At 43.4% G+C, this 17,981-nt stretch overlaps 1 protein-coding gene and 1 long non-coding RNA gene across 3 annotated transcripts in view; both read right to left on the bottom strand.

The window, feature by feature from the left end:
• The window catches only part of CHST8 (carbohydrate sulfotransferase 8), a 221,028-nt gene extending 213,303 nt beyond the window's left edge, over positions 1–7,725 (bottom strand). Inside the window, exon 1 of the mRNA XM_069082645.1 lies at positions 7,107–7,725. The gene's annotated coding sequence lies outside the window, so the exon portion shown is untranslated. The remainder of the gene's footprint in view (positions 1–7,106) is intronic.
• Positions 1–17,981, bottom strand: part of LOC138157148 (uncharacterized) — a 470,623-nt gene that overhangs the window by 360,475 nt on the left and 92,167 nt on the right. The gene's annotated exons all lie outside the window — the stretch shown is intronic.

The raw sequence follows: 17,981 nt of genomic DNA, 5'->3' as shown, positions 1-17,981 counted from the left end.
ACACACACACACACACACACACACACACACACACACACACACACACAACTAGCCGTGTAACCTTGGGGGCAAGTTACTTAACCCCAATTGCCCTCCAAAAAGGCAAAAAAAAAAAGAAAGAAAGAATAGCAGCTGGATGGCACAGTGGACAGAGAGGTGGGCCTGGAATCAGGGAAGATCCAAGCTCAAATCTGAATTCAGATACTAATAGCTGTGTGACCCTGGGCAAGTCATTTAACCTCTGGGTGCCTTGTTTCCTCATCTGTAAAATGGAGATAATAACACATAATGATAACATCAATAATAAAGGGTTTCTATGAGGATCAAATGAGACAATATCTGCAAATAGCTTAGTGCAGTGCCTAGCACTTAATAAATATTTGTTCCCTTTCTCCCAGGTGCTATACAACTGAGAAATGCAATAGTGATACTTGTCCTTAAAGGACAGGGTGGTGGGACTGAGAAAGAAGGTTGTTAGACAAGGTAATGTTTTGCAAACACATGCTCCTCACATCACTGAACATGCTTTAACTAAAACAATCAGATAAACTCTCTCAAGGAGAGCTTCCCAGATCCCCAGAGAAAAGAACATTCCAGGCCTTGGGAAGGGGAGATTAAGGCACCAAGCAGAGTTAGGGAATCAGCTAACGATTCAGTTCTGGCTCCAAAACTGGCAATCTTGTAATAGCTCAGCAAATGATATCCAACTCACTCCAGTGCGGCCTTCATCAGCTGCCTTGTTCATTTACCCTGAAGCCAATCTATATGTGCCCTACCTGCATCCTACCCTAGGACAGTATCTTCAGCAGAGGAGATATTTAATAAATGTTTGTAAGATTAGACATACAGCCAAGCCAAGAAGCATTTATTAAACACTTACTACGTACTAAACCCTGAGCTGAGTGCTGGAGATAAAAAGAAAGGACCAAAAAATAGTCCATGCTCTTAAAAGCTCATAGTCTAATGGAAGAGACAACATGCGAACAACCTGGTCCAAACTACACACAAGAAGTCACAGCTAATCTCAGAGGGAAGGCACTAGCCTTCTACGAACATTAAAGGGAATTGGGAAAGGTTTCTTGCAGAAAGTGGTATTTTGGCTGAAAGAAGCCAGGGAAACCAGGAGACAGAGATGAGGAAAGAGAGAGGGAAACTGGGTAGCTGCCTTAGTATGATCCCACACGTGCAGAGCCCAGACCCCCAGGAATGTGTATGTGCAAACCGTGACTTTCCAAAAGGTTGCTTTTGAGAGAGAATCAATATTGTTTCTTCTTGTCAACTGATGTGAACACAGTCATCCCCCCTCCTGCCCAAGCCTGGGACTAAAGTTGAATTTTTAACCAACCTAAGAACATTGTTAAACCAGCAAAGTCTCGCACAGGCCATATCCATCCCTCCTGATACTAGCAATCCATATTTTACCTTCTAACAGTGTTCAGGGTCAAACAGTGCAGGTTCAAATCTGGACTCTGACACTCACTGTGTGACCTTGTATAATAATAATAATAACAGCAGTGAGCATTTGTGTAGTGACAAAGGGCTGGTTTTCAAATGCTTTACAAATATGGTGTTCCAAGTCTTAGAGCAATTTTAAACCATTAAAGCTTAAAACTGCACTAAAAAAATTTTAATTAATTATTTAAAAGAAATTTTTTAAAACTGCACTAAGTTGGGACACATCGTATTATCTCATTTGATTCTCACAACTCTAGGAGGTAGATATTATTATTATCCATCATTTTACAGCTGAGCTGAGGAAAGTTAAGTGACTTTCCATGAGGCACACAGCTATTAAGTGTCTGATGCAGGATTTGAACTCAGTTCTTTCTAACTCTTGGTCTGGGGCCCTATACAGTAAGACACCCAGCTACCTTCCTGTGCCTCAGATTTCTCCTATGTAGAATGAGGGACTTGAACTATCAGGTGTCAAACAACATAACTGGGAAATATTTAACAAAATAAATAAAAATCTAATAAAACACACATAGCATTACTTTCTAAAACTAAATCAATATGTAACCTACAGAGATCCTTATGTCTGGTTTAGTTTTACTAGACTAGGTGATCTTGAAGTTTCCTTCCTGTTCAAGGTCAATCTTGAGGTCAATTTCTTGTCTAGGTCAAGAAATTTTAAAAGAACAGAAGCTGGGAAGAATCCTCTGTTAGCCCTTTTAGTTGGTACCCATGGGTTTCATTTGGCCCCCTTTGTGTGATGTGATACAAAAATAGCCTGCCCCAGGGGGGCTGCTAGGTGGTGCAGTGAGTAAAGCCCCATCCCAGAGTCAGGAGGACCGGAGTTCGGTTATGGCCTCAGACACTTAACACCCACATAAAAAAAAAACTAGCCGTGTAACCTAGGGCAAGTTACTCAACCCCAACTGCCCTCCAAAAAAAGGCAAAAAAAAAAAGAGAAAATGGCCTGCCCCTCCTGGATCATAGCCTTGTGGTGGTGGACAGGCTTTCATAGCTCAGTGAAACTATGAGCTATGCAGTGCAGAGTTACCCAAGACGACAGATCATAGTGCAAGGTTCTGACAAAAGGTGATCCCTTGGAGAAGGAAATGACAAAGCTTTCCAGTATCTTTGCCAAGAAAACCCCATGGATGGTATTAAAATGCTAAAAGATCTGACGCTGGAAGAAGAGTCCCTCAAATCATAAGTTATACAGCAGGGCCCAGCCTGCTATGGTCCACAGGGTCACAAATAGATGTGAATGAATGACTTAACAACAACAGCCTGCCTGGGGTTTTGTATTGAGTCCCTCTGCTCAGACTCCTGGAATGGGACTCGTGTATAGTTTGCTCTCTCAGCACAGACCTCCCCAGTACTGAGGACAGAAGCAAAAAGTCACAGTGATCCATGTGTACTTGCACAAAGTCTTTAACTGATCATTTTAAGCAGACCCCACAGACAAAGCCGCTGTCTTCTTAAACCACTACATTAACCGTGAGTGTGTAACTTGTTATGTACTAATGGTCTGGCTAATTCCCCTCTACAATGCTTACTGATTCTAATGGCATCCATTATTCATTCAAAAAGTGAATTCTTTTACCCACATTACTGGCCAGGCTATGTTGTCATGGCCTCTTGATGGGAAGTTTTAAGATTTCTGCAACAGGGAAACCAGAGAAGGAGCTAGGGAGGTAAAGGTTGGGTTGTATGTTTTTCCAAATTAGAAACAGATGCATGCAGCATGTATAGATAGGTAGCACCTCTGGTGCCCAGACAATAGCCCAGACAGAGTCTATGTTAGACCAAGCACCACAGTGAGACCTCAAAGAAGCTCTGAGAAAATTCCTACCCCTAGAAGTTCTCTCTTTGTGATTTGATTTTCAAATACCAACATCTCCCAGCAAACTTCCTCAGCTGTCTCCTTCCCACCACAGAAGTAATCAACACATAGCAATAAAAGCTTTTACAGTGCCATCCTGTTCGTGATCAGCAAAGTCATAAAAAGCATGGAAGGCAATTGATTTCTGGCATTAATTGTGAGTGAGAGCAATACGATGCATCTTCACAAAGTTTCCATGCAGGACCTTTTCATGTTTAAGTTCTCAAAAAATGAACTGGAGACAATGACTGAGATAAGCCCCCAACACACTTTATAAATAAGCATGTGGCCCAAAAAAGTGAGTTCCTGAACTTTTCCAGACTTATTAGCTTACATAAACAGAGATTTGAATAAATGTTTAAAAAGCTAAATTCCCTGGATGCCCTGTAATCAGTAAATGTTCATTACTGAAACACAGCAAATATGCATGAAATTTCCCAAGTGACATTCTGCTTACAAGATTAAAAAGGCACATCAGAAAGCAACTCAAGTTACAAAGCATCTTCCTCCAGATGCGGGCAGAGAGGAAACTTCCCCAAACCCAAAGGTCACACGGGCCCAGCTTGGATCTTCTATGTTTTGGCAGTGACAGGAAATCAGAAGGAGCCTTGTCTTCTGCAGCCTGGGTGATTTATAAATAAGTCATCCACACTTGCTGATTGATGTCTCCGTGTAAATAATTAATCCTTGACCTTACGCTAAGAAAGCCTTGACTTTTTAATTTGGGGTCTTTTAAAAAAATCAATGCTGAGGAAACATAATTCACTCTCACAGTCTGGGTCCCGGGTAAATAAATATCCTGTGGAGGCATCGGGCAGAATGATCTGGGTTTGGAGTGCAAGTCACTACACAACATGGCACACCAAAGGGGGTATATAGCCTGGGTGATGGGAAAGGAGGGGCATTTTTCACCCAGTAAGTGTTTTGTGTTAATCAATTATTGATCATCCATTTCTCAGGGGCTGGGTTTTGGTTGCTCCTGAAAGGTTATTCTCTGGGCATCAGATCTAAATTGGAGCTCCTGATAGCACTTTGTAGCCAAATGACAGAGTAGGCTCCCAGCTCAGGCTGCAACTTCCATTCACCTTCGATCCCTCAGTCACTCTACAAATACACTTTCCTTGGTCTGAGAACTCCAGATACCCATTCTCTTTGGCTGGGTGGAGGGAGCAGGTGTTGGTAAAAGTTTAATTTAGAAGCTCATGAATTCAAAAGAGGAGCTGGGTGTTTATCCTCCCTACCTCACAAAGCTGCTACCAGGAAGGCAGAACACACAATTATGAAAAGGTATCTTCTGTTCCCCCCCCACCTTCCCCACTAGCCTTAATCCAAGGTGAAGTAAAGGACACTTTGCTTTCAGGGTATCACCCAGAGAAGGGAAAGTGGTTATGCTATTTCTCCGTGTCTCCTTTGCCCTCCTCACCCACCCTGGGGACTTATGAAATCTCAGAACCTTGGGGGTTGTTAAGGGCCCTCAAGGATCATCCAGAATCCTAGATTCAGAGCTAGAAGAGATCGATATTAGAGTAGTCTAACTCCCTCTTTTAACAGAGGTTAAGTGACTTGATCAAGGTCACCCAGATGGCAAATGGCATAGATAGGATTTTAACCCTATGTTTTCTGACTCCAAATCCAGCACTTCCCTTCCAACTGCCTTATCCCCTTCTCCCCAACTACACCATGTTGCTTCTACTTAGTGTGGAGTCTGGAAGACAGTGTAAGGTTTAGACTCTAGACTCTGTTATGGCACATCTAACCCCCAAGACGGGCCAGACAAACCCAACACCAAAGAGCAGCTTTCCCTTTGTTCCCTAGCTGCACTAAACCATTTCTATTTGGAGAAACCATAATATCTGGGAAAATTCAAATAGATAGGCCTTTCATTCAAGTTTGAGAGGCCAAGGAAACATACAATTCTGGAGACAGACAATATCAACTGTTTGTTCCTGGGCTGCTAGGACTTCGAAGCTAGGGCACCAATTCCCTGTCACTGACTATCAGACCTGGAAGAGGCCTAAGGGACTGTCAAATGAAACTCTGAAGAAGAAATGATTTGCAAAACCTTTCCTCTTTAGGGCTTCACTGCATGGTGACTTTATATCAATAAAACAATTGGGATTTCCTAACTGCCAATCCTGTACTCTTTCCAATATATCACACTGTTCATGATGGAGACTAACCCAAAACTTCTAGCAGGCACTCAAGGGTCCATACTGGAAGAAGAGTGAGTCTGTACTTGGCAAAGGAAGCTCTGATCCCTAGATCCCCTTTACAGCCCTGAAAGCCCCACCCCAGCTCAGCCTTCAAATGACAGGATCTGAGTGAGAGAAGTCTTGCTCTTCTGATAGGAGTAAGTAAGATGGAAGACGAGAGAGGGAGCCCCCTCTCACTAAAGGCTGTACCCTGGTAACAGCTACTTAAGGCGGACCTAGTTAAAGGATTCGGTGAGGAAAAGATACACTTAGTGTGGGAAAAAATGTTTCAAGAGTAAAGAGAGAGCATTTCTGGGAAAAGTAGAAGTATGCCCCAAAATGGGTTTTTTTTTTTTTTTAAGCACGGTTTCAAGCCCTCTAACCTTTAACTTCCACTTTGCTACATAATAACGACCGGCCCGTTGCTCAGCCTACCGTAGAGCAGAAGACTCCAGATCCCGCCAGTGTCTGAGGCTCCCAGTCGCAGGGACCAGAGGCATAAACCGAACTCATTTCCCAATTCTGTGGATCTTGTCCTCAGGATCAAGGGCTAGGAATTCCCAAGGAGCGCTAGAGATATGCCCAGATGGCTGCGCCTCTTTCCTGACCACCCAGGTCCGACTTAACTAAGCTTTCCCCACCCAACCAAGAGGGGGAGCAAGGGAACCCCCTCCTGAATTCAAACCAAATTCATTTAGACACAAACGTGCACCAAACCAGCTTGAGGACCCCGGAAAAAGGCAAAATTTTAAGGATTAGCATTTTGTCCGTAAAGCTCAAATTGCTAAGTATAGAAAAAAAATTTAGAATGAAAATAATCCCAGTAGTTTTCTACTTATTGAAATTCTCTTCCACCTCCAGCCACGTCTAAATAAAATTCTGGTATTAAAAAGCCATCGCCAAACACACCACACATTCCCTGAAAGAAAAAAACCCAGCATAAAACAAACAAATCAAAACCTCGCCAAACACCTGGCTTACGAATGCGTCCCAAGCCTTCGGTCCCCAGAAGCGGTTTCCTACAGGATTATAAACCCTAGGAAATAAGAGACATATTCTCCCCTCTCCGCTTCCAACTCTCGTACCGAAGAGGTGGGGAAAGCCCACCCAGCTTTGGCTCCGGCACAGAACACCCCCTCTTTCCCCAAAACCCTACTCGTTGTAGACCCCCTTCCTTCCACCCACCCACCCCCGACCCCAGCTATTGCTGAGAGAGGCGAGTAGTGTTCCAGGGTAGCTCGACCCAGCCGGGAGGAAGGCAGCACTAGTCCACCTATCTGCACTTTAATGAGTTTTCATTTTATTTAAAGTTCCCGCAGCCCGGGCGCCCCTTCTTTTCCCAAAGTGCCGGGCTAACGTCACGAAAAGCCTCAGCGGGCCCCTTAGAAGCGGAGAGAGGGCGGCAAAACGGCTGAGCCGGAGAGAAGGCTGGGCTGGAGGAAAGGAAACTCGCGCATCCCGGTCAGCCACATACATCCTCTTGTGTCTGCCTACGACGCCGCGGCCCTACCCCAGGCGGGAGGGGGAGGGCAGGTGGCGCAAGGAGAGCCGCGCGGGTTTGGGGCGCGCAGCTACTCACTCACCTGACCGAGCCGTGGTAGCGAGTAGCAGCAGTAGAGGCGGCGTCGGCAGCAGCGGCAGCGACGGCGGCAGGCGGTGAAGTCCCACAGCAGCCGGCGCCTCCAGCCCAGGGGGACTCAAAGAGCTGTCCTCGGCGATTGTGTCCCTTCTTTCCAGTGCCCAAGCAGCGCCCGCTCCTGCCCCCGCCCGGCTCGCTCCTTTCCGGGCAGCCGGGAGTGTCCACCAGCCTTGCCCAACCCAACCCAGCCCAGCCCAGCCTAGCCTAGCCTAGCTGGTGCAACCGAATCGAGTGAGCGCAGCCGAGCCCAGCTCTCCTCAGCTCCTGCTCCTGCTTGGGTTCGGGCTTGGACTCAAGCAGCTCAGCCCTGCGCCCAGCTCCTGGCTCCCGGCTTCAGACCAACGGGAACAAACTCGGCTGGGGAGGAGGAAAGTGGGACAGGCAATCCAGGGGAAGAGGCTGCTGCTTCCCTATATTTCTCTCCTGCCCTTCCTCTCTCCTTTTCTTCCTTCCTTCTTTCTCCCGTTTCCTCCCACCCACCTTTTTCCTTCCACCCCTCTGCTCGCTCTCTCCTGCCGCCGCCGCCGCCGGCCCGGCTCCTTAGCTGGAAAGACTCCCAGCAAAGTGATGCTGTTGCCTCGAGGAGCGGCTGGGAATAGCGCCCCCGCCCATCCCTGGGAGGAGGGGGCCCAGGGACACTCCGCCCAGCTCCTGCCTGCTGCGGCCGCCTTATCTCCCTCCCTCCTTCCGCAAAGCCTGGCTATGGAGAGGAAGGAAGGGCTGGCCCACCAGCTTTGGGTCCTCTAGCCTTTGCTTCTGCCTCTGGGGAGGCCGGAGGCTCGCTCCTGGCTGCAGCTCTGGGGTGTGCCTAGGTGCGCTGCGCGGGGCGAGAAGGTGCGGGCTTCCGGGCGCGGCGCCGCGCTGGGCTTTCGGAATCTCAGAGTCAGTGCCTGCGTTCCTAGAAGGGACGTAGTCCGAGAATCCCAAGTGGACTTCGGGGTAAGGTTAGGGTTTGAGACAGGGCGAAGTGGGGAGGGATGGAACTGAGTGGGCTTTGGGGCGAGGCAAATCAAACAGGGAGGAAGAGAGGGAGTGGTACGATCCGGGATCGAGCTCTTCTGGTCCCGGCGTCCACCGATCCCAAAAGCAGAATGTCCTCTCCTTGGCCCTCCTGCTCCCTTGGAGTTTCAATTTTCAGGCTCTTGTTCAAGAAGAGCAGCCCCTGTGGAATTGGCTGAAACAACAGGCTCCTGAAGGCACACAGGCTGGAAGAGGTTACCCAGGGTCCTGATCTGTGACCTCCTGATCCCGAAGAGTGTCTTGTCTTAAACCACCCTTACCCCTACCCGCTGTCTCTAACTTTGGCCACTATCTTTCGAGAACATAGCCTGGAGCCTTGGGTTCACTTGCCACTCCAAGGAACACGCTCGGTTCAGGCCTTAACAGGAGATAGGGGACATTTGCCGACTATTCGCTACCCTGCCTGCTCCCAGAACCAGAAAAATGGACAGAGTTCCAAGAGTGAGCCAAAATGGTCCTGTCTCTCAATGCTAATCCCCAAAACTCAAGGCCTGTCTGAGACCTTGTAGACTGTGTGGTTAATAAGACCTGGACCACAGGAGGAAAAAGTACCTGTGTTTGTGGGGAGGAGTAGAAAAAGTTCATTGGGAAATGTTTAAAAATTTCCCTTTGGGGCACCAGTTCCTCTCCAACCTAGAATATGTCGGCATCATAAGCTACAACTTAGTAATTATAATCCTTTTTGGTGTATTATACTTTTCAAAGAGTGATCACATTTGGGATCTGATAGAAGGAAGAGAGGCTGCTTCCGCTGCCGGCTGGGACTAAATGCCTTCAAGGCTGCCTTTGCAGCTAGGTGGCATAGTGAATAGAGCACTGGACTTGGAGTCAGGATGACCTGAGTTCCAAACCTGCTTCACATTTACTAGCTGTGTGACCCTGGGCAAGATACTAAATCTCTCAGCCTCAGTTTCCCCATCTATAAAATAGAGATAATAGCACTTCCTTCACAGAGTTGTTGTGAGGATCAGATGAGTTAATATATGTAAAATGTTTTGCAAACCCTAAAGTCCATATAAATGCTAGCTAGTATTATTACCATCTACAATATTACACTCTCTACTTTCAGGATGATTGTTATGGAGAGAAAATAAAAAGTAAATTGGCCACTTCCCCCTTCCATAGTTACCAGAATAAAAGACTTCCTTCACTTTTCCTACCACCATTGTCTCAGTCTTCCAGTTCAATCCAATCAACTAGTACTTTTCCTGTCCAATGACTGGTAACCTCTCACCTCTTGCTCCCCAAATCCCTGAATTGCCATCCACAGCCTTTCTCTTGCTACCTCTTCCTGAACTTTCCTCTGTATCTGGTTCAGTCTTTCCTCTTACTCTCTTCTTAACTCTCTGCAGTCTGGCTTACAATCTCATCATTAAACAGAAACCACTCTCTCTAAAGTTAAAAATCTTTTAATTGCCAAAACTAATCATAATTAGTTACCTTTTCTAATCCTCATCCTTTTTGACCTCCTCTAAAGCCTTTGATATTATTGATCGCCTTCTTCTCTTTGTGACAATGGTCTCTCTTGGTTCTCCTACTTATAAGACAATTCCTTTGGTGTTTCCTTTGCAGAATCTTTATCCAGCTTAACCTGTTAACAGTAGAGATCCCTCAAGGCTCTCTCCTGGGCCCTCTTCTCTTCTACCTCTATGCCATTTCATTTAGTGATCTCATCAGCTGCCATGGTTTCAGTTATGTCTATAAATGCCTCTCAAATCTATTTGTATAGTCATAATCTCTCTCCCAACTTCCAGGTTCAAATCTTCCTAGTAGACATCTCAAATTGGATGTCCCATAGATATCTTAAGCTCATTGTGTCCAAAATTGAACTTGTTATCTATCCCTCCAAACCTTCTCTTTTTGCTTTTCACTGTTAAGGGTACCATTATCCAGGCTCATAACTTAGGTGTTATCCTTGACCTCTCTCTCACCCTGCCCCCATATCCAGTCATTGATCAAGTCCTGTCATTTGCACCTTGATAATATCTCTCATATATGTCCCCTTCTCTCCTCTGACATTGTCATCACCCTTGTCCAAGCCCTCAGCACCTGATGCATAGACTATTGCAATAGCCTGTTGGTTGGTCTCTCTGCTACAAGTCTTTTTCCATTCTGTTCTGTCCTGTCAAAATGTCTTCCTGAAGCATAGGTCTGACCATATCAATCCCCTATTTAAAAAAACTCCAGTGTCTTTATTATCTCCAGGATCAAATAAAAAAATCCTCTATCTTTCAAAGCTCTTTAGATAACCTGACCCTTTCCTACATTCCCAATCTTCTTATACCTTACTCCTCTCCATGTACTCTATGATCTTGCTGTTCCTCAAACAAGACACTCCATTTCCCAACTCTAAGCATTTCCCCTGGCTGTCCCTTATACATGCAATGCCTTCCTTCATTTCCATCCCTTAGCCTCCTCTGGCTTCATTCAAGTCTCAGCTAAAATTCCACCTCTTGCAAGAATCTCTTCCTAGATGTTCATCAATTATGGTATATGAATGTAATAGAATACTATTATGCTATAAGAAATGATGAGCAGAATGCTTTCAGAAAAACCTGAAAAGACTGGATAAACTGATGTGAAATGAAGTGAGCAAAACCAGGAGAACATTGTACACAGTAACAACCACGGTATTCAATGACTGACTTTGATAGACTTACCCCTTCTTGGCAATGCAAGAATCTAAAACAATTCCAAAGGACCCATGATGGAAAATGACATCCATATCCAGAGTCTGGAGTCTGAATGCAGAGTGAGGCAGACTATTTTCTTTTTTTTCCTTATGATTCCTCCCATTAGTCCTAATTCTTCTATACAACATGACTAATGTGAAAATATGTTTAATAGGAATGTATATATAGAGCCTATATCAGATTGCATGCCATCTTGGGGAGGGGAGAAGGAAGGAAGGAGGAGAAAATGTAAAACTTATGGAAGTGAATGTTGAAAACTAAAAATAAAAAAATTAACTTAGAAATACTTTTAAAAATGTATGTTTATGCATAAAAAGAATCCCTCCCAAGTCCTCCTTAATCTTTGTACCTTCCCTCTGAAATTACCCCTGAACTACCCTGCATAAATCTTTTTTATACATAGTTGTTTGTATGTTGTCTCCTCCATTAGACTATGAGCTCTTTGAGGATAGAGACTAGGTTTTTTCCCCTTTCTTAGTATCCCTGGTGCTTAGCACCAAGGCACTTAGCACTCTGGCACACAGTAGGTGCTTAATAAATGATTGTCAATTGACTGACTCTTCTTTTCTGCAGTTCTCTTTGGAATCCCTGCTCTATCATTAGCAAACTCCCCTTTATCATAGGTTTCTTCTATTCTTTTCATAATCTGACATTCATGGAAACCGAAATTCTTCAGAAAATATTTTAGTTCCTTGTCACTCTTATCAATATTAGCTGCTCCTTCTTTTATGCCCCCTGACATGTCTAGCCAGGAGGAATTGGTGTTTTCCTTTCTCTCTACTACCCCTTCCAGAATCTCCTCTACTTCTTTCTCTCAGCAACCCCTCTGTTTTTGAAATTCTCTCCAATCATATGTGTCATCCTGTCCAGATTCTTGTTGTTCTCATCTACTGGCCTCCAGACAACTATCCCTTCTTTCTCAAGGAGTGCTCATAGTTATCTTTTTCACTTTACCTCTGCCCTCATCCTTGGGCATTTCAGTATTATTTATATCGCTTCAAATACTTTGTCTTCCCAGGTTATCAGCCTTCTGAACTTCCATGATCTACATATCCATTCTAGCTCAGCCACCAAGAAGTGATCACATCATGAACCCCCCAATTATGCTACCCCTATGATTTCAAAACACTGAAATACTTTTCTCCATGTTTTATTGCACTTTACTTTATTGTACTTTAAAGATCTTGCATGTTTTACAAAGTGTAGGTTTGGGGCAACCCTTCATCGAGCAACTCTATGGGTGCCATTTTTCCAATGGTATGTACTCATGTTGTATCTCTATGTTACATTTTGGTAATTCTCACAATATTTCAGACTTTTCCATTATTATTATACCTGTTATAGTGATCTATGATCAATAATCTTTGATGTTACTGCTGTAATTATTTTGGGGTGCCCCCAACCACACCCATAGAAGATGGAGAATTTAATCAATAAATGTGTGTGTTCTGATTGCTCTACTGACCCTCTGTTCCCCATATCTCTCCTTTTCCTGTGGCATCCCTATTCCCTGAGACACAACAATATTGAAATTAGGTCAGTTAATAACCCTACCATGGCTTCTAAGTGTTCAAGGGAAAGGAAGAATCAATAGATGCAGGAAACTTCATTGTTGCCTTATTTTAAGAAATTGCTATAGCCACCCCAATCTTCTGCCACCCCTACCCTGATCAGTCAGTAGCCATCAACATGGAGGCAAGACCCTCCACCAGCAAAAAGATTACCACTTGCTGAAGGCTCAGATGGTGGTTAGTATTGGTTTTTTTAACAATAAAGTATTTTTTAATTAAAGTATGTACATTTTAGACAATACTATGGAACATTTAATAGACAACAATATAGTGTAAGTGTAATCTTCATATACACTGGGAAACCAAAGACTTCTTGTGACTCACTTTATTGCAATATTCACTTCATTGTGGTAGTCTGGAACTGAACCTGAAATATCTCTGAGATATGCCTGTAATCACAATCGCCTGTCCTTCCAGCTCTTCCTCTGCCTCACTCCTAAATCTTTTCTTCATCCTTGTCATGACCTTTAGTACCTCTCTTACTCCTTGCTCTCTAAGATATTCATCACCCATCTAATAGATTCACTTTACTCTCTTCACAGTATTGACCCTACAGTTAAACAGCTCAATTATGTATTATCTTCCAGTTTTAACTTCCTTGCTTTTTTTGTCCTTCTACCTTCTCTGCCCTGTCAGTCCTCAACCCTGAGCCACCCCAACCATCTGCTTTCTCTGTTTCTATTCTGAACTGCTTAATGCCACCGAGGAAGTCATGCAACTATGCTGACTTGGTCCATTACAAATTTATGACATCTAATCTCAACTGGGCCCTTAGTGCTACAGAATTATCCTTTTTACTCTTCCCTCATTTAAGAAAACTCCCTGAAGCAGCTTTTCTAAACCATCTCCTCAAGCCCCAACACTACCCTGAATCTTTCAGCACATGACCTAACCCCCTACTTCCCTGAGAAAATTGAAGTCTAGAACTTCAAAATCTAGAACTTTGTCTCCCTGATTCTGCACTTCAGAACCTCTCCACATCATCATTCGTCCTCTCCTTTGCCTTGGTATTTGAGGAAGAGGTGGTCTTTTTCTTTGCTAAGACTAATTTCTCTACGTGTACCCATATTACTATCCTCTCCTGTTTCCTCCAGCTTTCCCCATTGATCACTCTTTCTTTATCTCATCTTCAATCTTTTCCAAACTACAAGAGCTTTCCCTGATGCTCACAAACATGTTTTTCTTCCTCATCTTAATAAAAATACCTACCTAAGGTAAAATCCAGGTAATGCATTTATTGTAGAGTCATCTCCCAGTTCACTGCTAGATTCCTAGAAAGAGTCTATCTCCTCATATCTTTACTTTTTCACCACTCACTCCTCAGCTCCTTGAAGTCTGGCTTCTGATCCTACTACTCTCCTGAAAATGTTCACTGATAATCTCTTAATTACAAAATTGAATGACCTTTTCTCAGTTCTCCTCTTTGGCTGCTCTATAACTTTGGACATTGTTGACCACCTTCTCCTCCATTGGGCACTCCCTCCCTTGGCTTCCATGTCCTTTCCTCCACATTTTTCCCTTACCTGTCTGCTTCTTCTCGGTCTCCTTTACTGGATTATCAAGCATCTTACATCACCTAAGCATGATGTCCTCCAAGGCTCTGTTTTAGGCCTTCTCTTAGAATACTTTCTCCCTTTGATGATCTCTAATGACAATAATATGTTCAATTCTAATTACCATGCAGATGACTCACAGAACTCCCCACCTGCATTGTCCATTGCTTGCTTGACAATTCCACTTAGATATCCTGTTAGAACCTCAAGCTTAACAACCAATAGGGGAACCCCCCCCTCTTCCCCCTAAATCCACTAATCCTCCAAACTTCCCTAATATAGTCAAAGTAAATAGAAATTGATTTATAGGGGCAAAAGGAGGATTTCAACAATTTGGAGTATATACTTTGTATAGAAAGTAACACTTGAACTGAGCCTTAAAAAGAAGAGAAGAAGCTAAGAGACAAGAGGCTGATATTTTAAGAGCAGAAATAAGGATAAAATGCATTCTAGTCATGGCATACAGTCTGTGCAAAGACATGGAGATGGGAGATATAATATCATTAATCAATCCACAAACATTTGTTAAGCATCTACTAAGGTGCCAGACATAAGGGAAACAAACACAAGTGAAACACCTTTTGCCCTTAAGGAGTTTACAATCTAACTAAGGAAGAGGAGGGATCAGTCTCAGGGAAAAAGGAATTAGCCCATTCACTTTGGCTAATACTTGTATAGGAACAGACAAATAAATTCGCAGGGATTGGGGGCGGGGCGGGGTGCACTAGCAGCTGGGGAGACCAGGAAAGATTTCATGTAGAAAGCAGCATTTGAGCTGAAGGTCAAAGAAAACTAGGGATTGTAAGAGGCCTACGTGAAGAAGGTGTGAGTTATGGGCAATGCAAAGGCATGGAAATGGAAACTTGAGTATTTTGTACAGGGAACATGTGGGCTCGTTTGTTTGGAGTAGAGACTATGTGAAGGAGGGTACTACAAAATATGCCCAGAAAGACAGGTTGGGATCGATCTTAAAAGACTTCAAAGACCAAACAGTCTAGTCTCTATTTTACCTTAGAAGCAATTGGGAGCCAACTGAAGCTTCTTTATTTAGGGAGTGATATTGTCAAACTGGTGCTTTAGGAAAATCAATTTATCAGTTCCTCAAAGACTGGATTGGAGAGGAGAGGGTCTGGAACCAAGAACACCAACTAGGAGGCCATTGTAGTAGACCACTCTAGGTGAGTGGTTTTGAAGGTCTAGACTCAACCTGCCATTTCTTGCCTCTGCATTTACACACTATCCATGCCTAGAACCTGTTCCCTTCTTGTCACCACCTTTCAGAATCTTTAGCCTCCTTCAAGGTTCATTTCAGCATCTTTGTGGTAGAAGGTAAGCTTCTTGAGGTCAGATGCTATTTCTTTCTTGTCTTTGTGTCCCCAAGTGTCTTGTACAGTGCCTTGTATCTAGTAGGTATTAAAGTATTTGTCAAATCTTATTAAATTCATCTCCATCGTAACATGAGAAAGGCTAGAGGGGCTATTGTCTCCATTGAAAGATGGTGAAACTGAGGCAGAAAAGATAGTTAAATGACCTGTTTAAAGTCACACAATCAGTACATGATTGTGATGGAATACTATTGTGCTTTAAGAAATGTCTTATATGGATGGTTTTAGAAAAACTTGGGAAGACTTCTATGAACCAATGCAAAGTGAAGTGAGTAGAATTGGGAGAACATCCTATACAATAACAGTAATATTATAACAAAGATTAACTGTGAAATACTTAGCTATTCTAATCAATACAATGATTCAAGACAATTCTAAAAACTTAGCTACTCTAATCAATGCAATGATCCAAGACAATTCCAAAGGACTCGGGATGGAAAATGCTATCCACCTCCAGAGAGAGAACTCTGATGAACTCTGAGTGCAGATTGAATCAAACTTTTTTCATTTTAAATTTTTTCTTACTTTTTTTTGCAACACAGTTAATACGGAAATACGTTTTACATGACTTTGCATATATAACTGACAGTGTTGTTTTCCCCTTCAAAGGGGTAAGGGCTGGAAGGAGAGAGAGAATCTGGGACTCAAAATTTTTTAAAGTTAATGTTAAAAATAAAAAATATTAAATCACAATTGTCAATTAGTATCTGACATGAGACCAGAAATGGGGGTATACCAGTGTCTCAGGTTTCTTCTTTTTCCACACCCACTATGTGGGCCTGTTTTTTAAGGCCTCCAATTTAGGTGATTCTACCACCTCCACAAATAACTTGTGGGGCTAGATACTCTCTATGAATGAGAAATGCTCTCTAATGACTGGCCCCATTCCCTTCTACTGCAATGGAAAGTCATACAGAGTATGCATGTCTCTCTAACTGCCCAATTAAAAGAAATGGCCAACCTTGGAAATAAACTCAGTGTTGCTTACCCATGCAAGTAACCATTTATCCTTGGCAGAGCAGGATGCAGGGAAGGTATTGTTTTGAACAAAAATGAATTCATTTTCCTCTGAGCATTCTCTTAGAGTTCGGTTCTTCCTTTATGGTATTTAGAAACTCTGAGGAAGTGCTGAAATTGCATTTAGGGCCACTTGGGTTCAAACCCTAATCCTAGGTGTGTCCTCCTGGGCAAGTCACTTGTCCTCTCTCAGGCTTACTTTTCTCATCTGCAAAATGGGGGTGACAATAATAGTATCGGTGAGAAAAATAAATGATGTGATGCATACAAAGTACTTTGGAAGCCTTAAAAAGCTCTATAAATATAAGAAAGCTCCTCAAGGGCAGGGACTGTTTCATTTTTGTCTTTGTTTCCCCCACACCTCTGGAAAGTTGCTTACTGACTAATGATCTCTGTGGCTGCATTTATGGTAACTTCTTTGTCATTCAGTACACTGAGGCAGGACTTCTTTCAGCAGGTCAGAAACCAGTGTGGAGTTAGTAGGAGTTAATACTGCTTTAGAGATGCCTGCCTTTCTCATCCCAGGAGTGTAATTTTAGTGCTGGGAGTATCTGGCTCATGGAGGCTTTACCCATCCTTTATGAGAAAAAGGAGAAGATGCAGACCCTGTCCTCATGAACTTGCCATCCTAAGAGATGACTCTGACTCTCTGCAGAGCTACACATCTCACTCTCCTTGCCCAGAAAGTTATGTAGAAATTGAAAATTTGCAAATTGAGTTTTGTCTTAAGAGTATTAGGGGAGAGGCTGGCTATTGTAAAGGAACCATAGGGAGAGGTCTTTTTTTTTTTTGCAAAATGATAAATTATCTCCCTCACCTAATTTTATCTGCTTTGAAAATTTGTATGTTTGCAAACTGAATTTCCCTGAAATGGGTCCCACATGTGCTCTGACCACAGTCCCAGAGCTAGAAAGCCAAGCACCCTCTATCCTTCTGACCCAAGACTAAGAGAACTATTGGGATAAAGATCCATCTGGAAAGGTCAGTTACAACTTGGATAGGAGGCACTTTTTTGCTCATCAAAAGGGAAAGTGAGGGGAGGGGAGATTTCAGTTCTAGCTGCAGCAGTCTGGGGGGTACCAGAGGCTAATTAAAGATTTGGGCTCTTTCTCTCTTAGCTGAAGTCTATGGGACAAATTCTTCTCTCTTGGGCTTATCCCTAGCTCCTGCACCATTAAAGTAAGGGTAGCACTGAATGGATGAAGATGGGATTGGGGGAGTAATAAAGTATTGGAGAACCTTTCTGGAGTTACTGTCATCAGAATCCCAGTTGGAGTGCAGGACAGGTGCAGGCTTTCAGAGAGGTAATAACAAAAGGTAACAACAAGATAAGTTCTTGATAAAAGACGAAAAAAGAAACATGTTAGAAATAATGACCTCACATCCTCATGTAACTGGTCTGTTGGGAAGGGGACCTTTCCATTAAGTAATTTCATGGTGGTTGTTTTTAGGCCTCTGTGTCTTAGCTCACATTAAGTTCGATATGTGAAAGCAATAAAGCTGTATTTATTTTCAAAGTACCCTGCTTTCAATTTCCAGTAATCTGGGCAGGACTGTCCTCCTTTTCTCCATTCCTCTCT

The sequence above is a fragment of the Petaurus breviceps genome, unplaced genomic scaffold, assembly GCF_028583685.1.
Source record: "Petaurus breviceps papuanus isolate PSGF00001 unplaced genomic scaffold, PetGlider_PUasm1.0 171, whole genome shotgun sequence".
Classification (NCBI taxonomy): Eukaryota; Metazoa; Chordata; class Mammalia; order Diprotodontia; family Petauridae; genus Petaurus; species Petaurus breviceps.
This window is presented reverse-complemented; position numbering and strand designations above follow the sequence as displayed.